Source organism: Aphelocoma coerulescens, chromosome 5 (genome assembly GCF_041296385.1).
Source record: "Aphelocoma coerulescens isolate FSJ_1873_10779 chromosome 5, UR_Acoe_1.0, whole genome shotgun sequence".
Taxonomy (NCBI): Eukaryota; Metazoa; Chordata; class Aves; order Passeriformes; family Corvidae; genus Aphelocoma; species Aphelocoma coerulescens.
The window spans coordinates 10,899,960-10,909,723 of NC_091019.1; positions in this window are offsets into that span (position 1 = coordinate 10,899,960).

Here is a 9,764-nt window from a genome sequence, read left to right on the forward strand (position 1 = left end):
AGAAAGTGCCATGAAAGGATATTCCTTCCACAGCATTTAAGGCACCATATGGAGCGACCTTGCAGACATGGATTTTATTCTCAGCCTGTTCAGTGGCCCTAGGGAATACCTTCCTGCTTCACTTTCTTTTTCCACAGCCTAGAAATGACATCACTTGCTTTTCTTTTTCTTTCTTTTTCTTTCTTTCTTTTTTTTTTTTTTTTTGGTAAAACTAAGATTTCTAGTAAGAAAAGAAAAGAAAAGAAGATGTTAAAGAGGACAGTATAAATGTCACTATAAGGAATTCTTTTACCAACAAAAAGATTTAGCTGAGTTCTATCTACAACAGAGGCTAATAATAACAAACATTATTTACAAAGGATAAATTAAACTATATAAACTGTCACTGAATTATCTAATTGGCATTTTCTCTCTCCCAAATGCACTCCAGATTAAGTATGTATTCATAATGTCTCTTAAGTCTTTAAACTATTTATAACTCTCCTAAACACTGAAATAATGTATTTACATCAGGATTAATCATCACTATAATTTAATTAGCATTTGACAAGAATTGATTTGGCAGAACTTTTTCCCTTAAAAGTAGGAAATGGCCATAAACCAGGGGAATGGCCATAAACTAAATACACTGTTTTTTCTCTCCATCTGCTTCTGGTAAGATGCATTCTTCAACTGCTAATTCAGTCAAGATCTCAGCTTCATTTATCCAGTTAATTAGAGTCAGATGCTGACAACATCAAGATGATAAATCAAATCTGGGTATGCAGGCAAAAAGAAAGCTGCTGCTAACACCAATGTACATGTTTTGATTTCTTATAGACCTACATATGAAAAGAGGATAAACCAGTAGCACACTAGGAGCAGAATTACAGTTATATCCCATAAAAGATGTGTCTAAAAGTTAGGTACTAAAGCACTAACCTTGTAAAAACTTGGACTCAACAGCCAGATCTAGAACCTCACACTACTGCCAAGCTGCAGAAGAAACTGAAGTGGTGTGTCCCACTTTTAGGGCACTGGCTCTAGCTACTGTGCTTGCTGTAAGAAGTTGTTTTCCATCTCCTTCAGTTATGTTTCAAAAAACGGTGGAGTTGACCCCTGTATTTTTTGGAGAGCCTGACCACCCAACCACTCACCAGGAGCTCCCAGAGCACACCAGTCAGATCATCCCCTGGGATCCAGTCACCCTGAAATGCCCCAGACTCAAAGAGAGGGCATCTTGTGACACACAAACACACGAAATTCTAGCATCTCCAGAATTTAAGACATCAAAAGGTGTATGCAGTCTGGACTATAACTGGACTAAAGTAGTACATGTGCTGGGATTTACAATTTTGCTCTTGAGAACCCACAGGCATTTACACCTTTTCAGAGAGCAACAAAGATACGTAAATGAGCCCATCTAATCTCCTTTTTCTGCTTTTTTCTGTTTACTCTGAGGGATCACATCTGTGTCACTGACAGAGAAAGCCAATCAAATTAATGATGACTTAGAAACTACAGAGGGAGAATATGCCACTAGAGCAGCTCCTTCTACATTCTGTGTTCATGTGTAGATGGATCAAGAACTCTGGACAGATTGAGAATATGCCACAAAACTAAGAAAACTTCAAAATTAAAAGAAAAGATGTCGCAGCATATGATTTTCTCCCTACAAAACATAAAGCAAACAAACCAACCCTTAGCTCTAAAGCAGTGAACAAATTATCTCAAGAGCATAAAGAGTAAAAGGACCCTTGGGGCTTCTATTGAAACCATACAACAATGTTGAGTATCAGTTCTACAATGATCTATATGCACAAAGCATACACGTTGTTAAAGGATATATAGACTCCAGGGTCACTAAGTTCAGCCCCAAACTACCAAAGTGCTTTCCCATGTCTTTGGTAATATTCCATAAGAAAGCCCGCATTTCTTTTCCCACTGCTTTATAAATAGTTCTGCTCTAACTGACTAACTCAACCCATAGGCAATCAAAAGCTCTTTTTCAAAATTCTTTTTCAGGTAGCAAAGTATTCATTTCAATCCCTAAACTTGACAAAAACTCCTGTGCCCATGAAAACCTGCACTATACTACGACATTCCTCAACTCCCATTCCCAATGTATCCTTTCTCAAGGTCTCGCAACATTGCTACATTTCAAGTCACAGAGTATGGCCTCGACATTATTATCTGACCAGAGTGCCAGTGATTTTCATTTTACAGACTAACAGCCCTCCATCAGGAGCTGAATTCTGGTTCTCAGAATCAACATTTTTGTCTTTTGAGCATCTAATTTTTAAAGCAGAAGTGTTAGCTACTCACCCAACTACAGAGCAATTCCAAGTGTTATAATTCACAGGATCAGGAAGTTCACAGCAAAAGGTTATAAGATCCTTTTAACTGTATGTGGGTAACTTAAAAAGATAATGTTGGATACCTGAAGAAAAATAATAAGTTTATCCAAAGCTAACCTGCCTGGAAACAGCTGAAGAGGCAAAAAGCAGACTTACACAGGAAATTGTATTTGCTTTCTAAGTGCCCCAATTCCACACCAATACCATGTGGCACTCCTCTCCCATCTTCCTCTGGGTTCCTGTTGACAGCAATTTACCACCTTTACTTAAAGAAACTTTAACAATCTCAGACAGAAACATCTTGGTAATAACAACGACAAACTCGCCATTCATTTTGGCAGGTACCACAGATGTCTGTTTTTCAGGTGCAGGACCTGAATAGCTCAAGCAAGAGAATCAAAGCAGCAACCAAGGTGAGGAATATGAGAGCAGGACAGGCAGGCATTGTTATCCTGGGATATGGCCACACTGGATCCAGGCAGTAAGACAACCAAAGACCAATCTCCCTGAAGGAAAAAAACTTCTGTTATTGGTATATTACACCACAAAAAATACTGAGCTTTGGAAAGAGTGGAAATAAACACATCTTTGGGAACCACTCTTCCTCTCCTGAAAACTTGTCTGGGCATTGCAGAAGGAGCATGCCCTCTCACACTGTGAGCTATTGGGGTGTTCTGGACTCTCAGGTGAGATGCAGCTTATGGACAGGTCACACATAAATAATTGCAATTCTATCCTGAGGCCCATCATCACCCCAATTTTCAAGGCAATATGCCACAAAGCATTAATATAAACTGCTACTATAAACAGACAGCCCAGACTGGTCCTTGGCACCTTGCTCAATTTCACTCCATTGGTTATGCACAGACCTTGACCCATGCTAAGCTTACACAGAACTTACATGGAATCCTTGTTTTCAAAACCTTAATGTTTCCAGGCTTTGGTAGGGAACAAACACCTCAAACTAGCTTTTTCTTTCAATTTCAGCAAATATCTTAAATTATTTATCCTCAGCATGTCCTTAGCATTAAATCACAATGAATGTTTTCACCAATGACCTCAAGTTTGTTACAGCATGTGTGATCTACAAGTATCATCTTTAAGGATTTGATCTGCACAGATACAGCAAAACTGTCCCACAATTAAAGTAAATAAATGTGAAGCAAACTTGACCTGACTACATGAGTTACATCCACCAAGATGAGGGAAAAAGGATAACCCCATTAAAAACTCTTCTTGCTGCAGCTGTTTCTCTTGTCTTGGTTATTGCTACTAAAGTGAATTATCAGTTTGATGCCTTCTGGGTTCTATTCTTATTCTTGCATTAGGATTTTTACACATCGATACATCTGTTTTTCTCAAAATGGGAAGTGTTTTTATAAACACTGCTCAAATATACACAATCTCAGTCTGAATATTGAACCTCTTAAGTATATATAAATATTTTTATAAAAGCATCCAAAATTTCTAGTCATTTACTTCAAAAGTCTCACTCTTCCTTAAACTAAAATCTTATTTTCCATAGTATTTGACAATTCACTCAGACTTCAAAATTTATACAAACTATGTATCAGTTTTTACCAGAGTATCAACATAAGCTATGAAACAACATTTATTCCAAGCCAGCAAATGATCTCATTTCATACGCACGTTCTCTATCTGAGTCCAAGTCCCTACAAGGCGAGCACACAATGCAATTTCCTGCAAAAGAAAACCACTGAAATTAGTCAGGGTGACAAGAAACTCAGATTAGACTCAGCAAAAGGTTCACAAAGACTTTGCCAGATTGGCTGGTTTTGACTTTTAACAACACCTAAAATCATGTTTGAGCCACTCCAGTTGAAGCAAACCCTTGTTTCTGTTCCAGACTGATTCCCTGCCACAGCACCATGAATCAGGAGGCAACAACTGACCTGAAATAACAAGTTCTTACTGAGGTGTCACATATAAAAAGACATTTATGTAGGTAATTAGCAATGTCCACAAACAACCCTCTGCTGTAATCATAATTCTCAAAAAAATTATGTTAATAATTTTTCAATTATGTTTAAAAACTTGAAAACTTCATGCTCACTAAACATAACAATAGTGTTTCAAAAATGATGATATGAAGGATTCATCAAAGGATGGAATGGAAACGCAAATGACAAAATGATCCCTGCAAACCAAAATATATTTTCCACATGAAAGAGGTCGAGGTAAGACATGGTTTACATATATTTTAGTTCTCTCCAGGAAATAAACCTAAAAACCATGGAAGAAGGGTCACAGCAGACGTATCAATATAATGTTAGTATTTAAATATGCTTTGGAAAATCCATATGTAAACGTATTTCACTGCTAATAAACTAAAGCAGAATTTTGAGAAACGTGAAAACAATCTATTTGTAGCTACTGTACTGTAGATTTTAACCTAATGGAGACAAATTAGAAACACCTACAGCCCCACTGAAAAGAAGTTGAACTCGCAGTTCACTGCATTTTGGTTTTGTATCCATATTTGTTAGCCTACAATACAGTCAGAGTTTAATTAACAGAATGCTTTCACATCATCAAATAGTTTCATTAGGCAAGCACAAAGCATATCCAATCACCTTCTGAGAGACTGACAGAATACAATTAGTTTGCAAAAGTTCTATTAATGCATGTTACTTTTTGGGGGCAGGAAGATGACCAAATATGAATTTAAAGACATTTTCTCTTTTTATTTATAATTGCAGTCTAGTCTTTTCTGCTCTTACACTTTGCCTTCTCGTCATTTAAAATGTAATGAAAGTGATCTAACTTGTACTGCCCAGCACCAGGAAGAGGAGAAATCATCAAATTCTGGAATCCTTGAATGCAGTGTTTCCACAGTTTGAGACTTTTGCAGGGATCTGAGGCAGAGGATGTGTGATGTTTCAACTCCAACCAACCTAATTTTAGGAGGCTTGCTTTATTTTCTTATACTTTGGTTGCTTTTCCAAGTGAACACAAGAGGGCACAGCTCATGTGCAATCTCAGGCTGTGTTTGTATCCAGTATATACCAAATTAAAATCAGTTCTTCCAACATGCAAAGTGGCCCCCTGTGGAAAGCTCACATGCAAAAATAAGGCAAAGACAGGAAGTCTGACGTACAAATAATTTCAGGTACTATATGAAAACTGGAATGCTGTAAGTGAAATAACATAAGATTTCCATGTGCTAAAGGTAAATCAGGACCTCAAAAGCAATGTGTAGCATGCACAAGTTAAAGTATCCATTTCAGGAAATCTGACCCTGATTCAACTAACATCTGAAGATTCTGAATATAAAGCATCCTGGAAAAGGAAATACAGAATGACTCAGGAAACGGATCAGTCTGATAAGGGTGGGGAAACAAAATGAGAATATAGGATTCTTCCCTACACTAATCCCTTGAGACCAAGCTTATCAGTCTATTTTTGACACAGTGATTATTAAAAAAAGTCAGAGGTTGGAAGACTTACTAGTTTCTGTACTCTACAGTAGTTAATCAGGTGTTCCACTTAAATAGAGCGTTTGTGCTCTAAGATAATCCAAAGCAACTTTAAAATTTAGTTATAAAAACCATCTGATAGTCAATAACAGAACAAGCCTCTGTTAAGTTTAAGAGAAAAAAAATTAATTCTGTAGGGCTGGTAAGAATTACATGTATTCAAAAATTCTGTACAAGCCCCAGGAAGCTAGACAAAGTCAGGGCTGATAAGAAACGCTGTTGAGAGCTGACTTAATTCTGCTACTGCAGCTTCCAATCACAGCTCAAGCACCTTCTACAAACATCTTCTCCCAGTGCAGAATTGGACAGGTAAAACCCACCAGGTTCTAGGCCATATCCTCACCCCTCTGTGAAGAGCCTGGACTAAGGAAAAAGCACCACACTGCACAGAAGGCCACAGAAGCTTCCATTCATCCATGGACAAATCCCCCAGTGGTGTGGTGGCAGCACCTGTGTGCATCACCCTGTTCTTAAAAGAGGAGCAGTGGTACTCCCAGCAGGAAGGCTGGTCCCTTTTACCAAGTTTGTCAGTGCACCTCTTGCTGCATCAGTTGCATTATTTACGTTCATCCCTCCTGCCTTCAGAGGAGCCAAGCCCATCCATTCACCTGCCCAAAGAGGAATGGTGCTCTTACAGCACATGATAATGTTAGTAATAAATCACAGAATCATTTAGGCTGAAAAAGACCTCTAAGAACATAGAGTCCAACTGCAACCCAGCACTGCCAAGTCCACTACTAAACCGTGTCTCCAGATGCCACATATAAACATCCAAGGAACTCCTGCTTTTTGCATCTATTGACAGTTCATATAAGCAGTGAACTGCTTTGTCTTCTTGGTTTAAAAGCACCTGTCTTCATGGGGAAAGTAAAGCCTAAGGAAATTTACTGTGCAGTCTGGATGAGAAAGATGCAGTCTGAAAAGCGGCTCACAAGGAACATGCAAATGAAAATAGGGGCTGACAGCAACTGTGCAGAAGAAATCTGCTCTAAAAAAGACTGTAATATACAGGCATGATTGGGGCATAGGTTCAGTACCCATGCTGTACTTTCTAGGATACATCATCAATCTGAAAACACCTTTGGCCATAGGATTTAAAACCTTTTTTTACACTGATGATCTTAGCATATTGTTTTTCCCTGAATAAATACTTTACTTTTGCTATTAAAATTTCAAAAAGCAGGAAATGGCCTGGAAACACACTCTTGTCGTGACGTTATAGTCAATGAGACATCAGAGAGTGTGGTTCAATTTACAACAGGACTTTAACATGGCAATGATCAGCACCAACATGCCTTGCTGCAGGTACAGCTCTGAAACTCCACCTTCCTCCTAGGTGACACTCTTCCTCACATCCCAAAACCCCATCCTAGGTTTCAGATGCCTAAGTTGTCTTGTTGGATATAGATGAGTGGTTCACTTTTCCTTGAAACTAAGCCCAGTGGAAACAACACACTTTATCTAAGAGTAATCAGAGAATCCAAAACACAATAAATCCAAAAGTAAAAACTCCTCAGTGAAAAAAAAATTCAAAAACATCTTCCACCTTCCATAAAAATGCCCTAACCACTGGGCTGCAGGCAGCAGCACAGTGAAGGAATCTGTCACCTCCCCTAGGGCAGCACATCACTGGAAACACACAGCTTCTGATCACCTGAAACAAAAACTAGTATTTTCTCCTCCATATTGTTTATACCAGCAAGTTCATTATGTCTGTTTGTCTTCATTATAAAAACATTAACTGGAAAATGAAATGGTTCTCCAGCTCAGGTAAAAACGACGAGCAGCAGTTCTATTATGTCCAGAGTTGGGTGCAAAAAGTGAGCAAGTTCAGGGAAAGAGGACAGGAAATAGAGAGGAAAGAATAAATACATGAAAGAACAGACTGCTTCTTCCTATTAAGTTGTCGGTTGTAGTGTATAATCTTAAGGAAAATTAAACCAATTTCAAAAATTGCAACCCAAGACAATATGAGGCACATCTATTTGCTTTTGCTTACTTCAATAACATGATATAAATTTGTCACAGAAGCAGAATGAAATTTTAACTCTTTTCGGAAGGAACCCTTTCAAAAGCAGTAACCGGCTTTAAAAGAAAGCAAAGATCGCTTCAGTCGACATTCGTTTCTGGCTCCGTTCTCTGAAATGCTATATGTTATCATGCACATGTTTGTTTTTATCTGTCACTGTGGTTTATTGTTAAGGAAGTGTAGTATCAGCTGTCTCTTTGTTTGCCATCAAAGCTACTTCGTTAAAGTTAATAGTGTTTGACTTCCAGAGGATCTTTTACCAAGGTAACACAAAAAAACTTCAGCTCATCATTATTTTTACAGCAGTAAAGACACCAAATGGATGCAGTATCTCCTTTACCTTTTAAAAAGGAAATCCACTGCATGGATTTGTTGAAAGGATTTAATAATTCTATTTGCCACTTGCCAAACTACTTGAGCTGTGAGGAATCAAAATGTTAACCACACACCATCAGATTTCAGAACACGCTCTATTAATGAGTATCTGCCTTGGTTGGTGGAAAAGTACTGTTCAAAGGATCCCCTGCACCTGTGTGCACTGCCTTCTGCCCAGCATTACTCCTTACAGGTTTTAACTACTTGTGTTACTGTCATGAAACATTCAGCAGTGCCCTGCCTCTAATCCAGAGGAACACATTATGATAGTCTTAACTAAAGATTGAGACAATCTTAATTAAATCAATTCATTTTGGCTTGATTTCAATTGTAAATTGAGAAGTGTGTGATATTCTGTATAACTTTTAAAACTTTTCCTACACTTCCAAAAACATGTTCCTTTTTATGATACTGTCACTCCTTTTTAGTCCCTTTGCATTTGTATCTCTCCTCATCTCTATTTTCTCCAAGGTTCTGTAACCACACCTGATATCAAGAATAAGGGTCACTCCAAATAAGTGGTATTATCTGGGGAGGAGGGGCAGATGGGAACTAGCAATACATTTTATGACTTTTAATCAGAAATCACCGCTGAAAACTATTGATATTTAAATGCTACTTACATAAATTAAAATGTTGCTTTTTAAATAAAAACCTATGAATTTTCATAAAACTACTTAGGGACCGAGTGCATGAGTCTTAGTATAATACACATGTATCCTATCAACAGTAAAATGCAAAGACGTGACACAATAACCAGGAAATTGTTCCCATATAAAAATTATAAAACCCAATAATAGTTTAAAATATCAACACAGTTTCAGATACAGTCTATCATAATCACAAATATATCATAATTCTAGCAAATATTTATCAGCTCAAATATGAGGGCCCAAGCTCAAATCAACTTCACGCCAAGTATGTAAAATATGCTCTAAAAACCTTGCATACCTCAATAACCTGTAGTAAAAGAAAAATAAAAGGTAATGTTTTATGCAGTATTAAGATATTTCCAATCTCCTAAAAGATATTACAGTAAAATATCATAAAAAGAGAGAGGATTAATCTAATGCTTACAATAGTAGAATAAGTGTATAATAACAGTCAGTTATCCCATGCACACACCCCTTATACATGAGGAGAAATTTCTTGTTAGAAGTTTTTACCTGAATAATCTCAGCATCTTTTCAATATATGGAAGTGCATCAAGACTATTCCTGGTATCTGGGAATACATGAGGTCATTTAACAGAGGAACAGGACACTAAGGCAGGCATGCACACCTTCAGAGAACCTTACCCTGCTTTTAAAAATACGGGTTTTTTTCAATAGCCTTCTCATTTTAGTAAGTATGTACATATGTATGTGTATATCAAACTGTCTCATGTCTCAGAAAATCATGTCAGCTGAAGTGTACAGAACCTAAGTGCAGGAAACAACCTTTTGTTCCAGAGAACCTGAGGTGCATTTACTTGGTGATCCCCTCCATGTGAAATTACTGATGGCAATCAGGTTGAAAATAAACTAT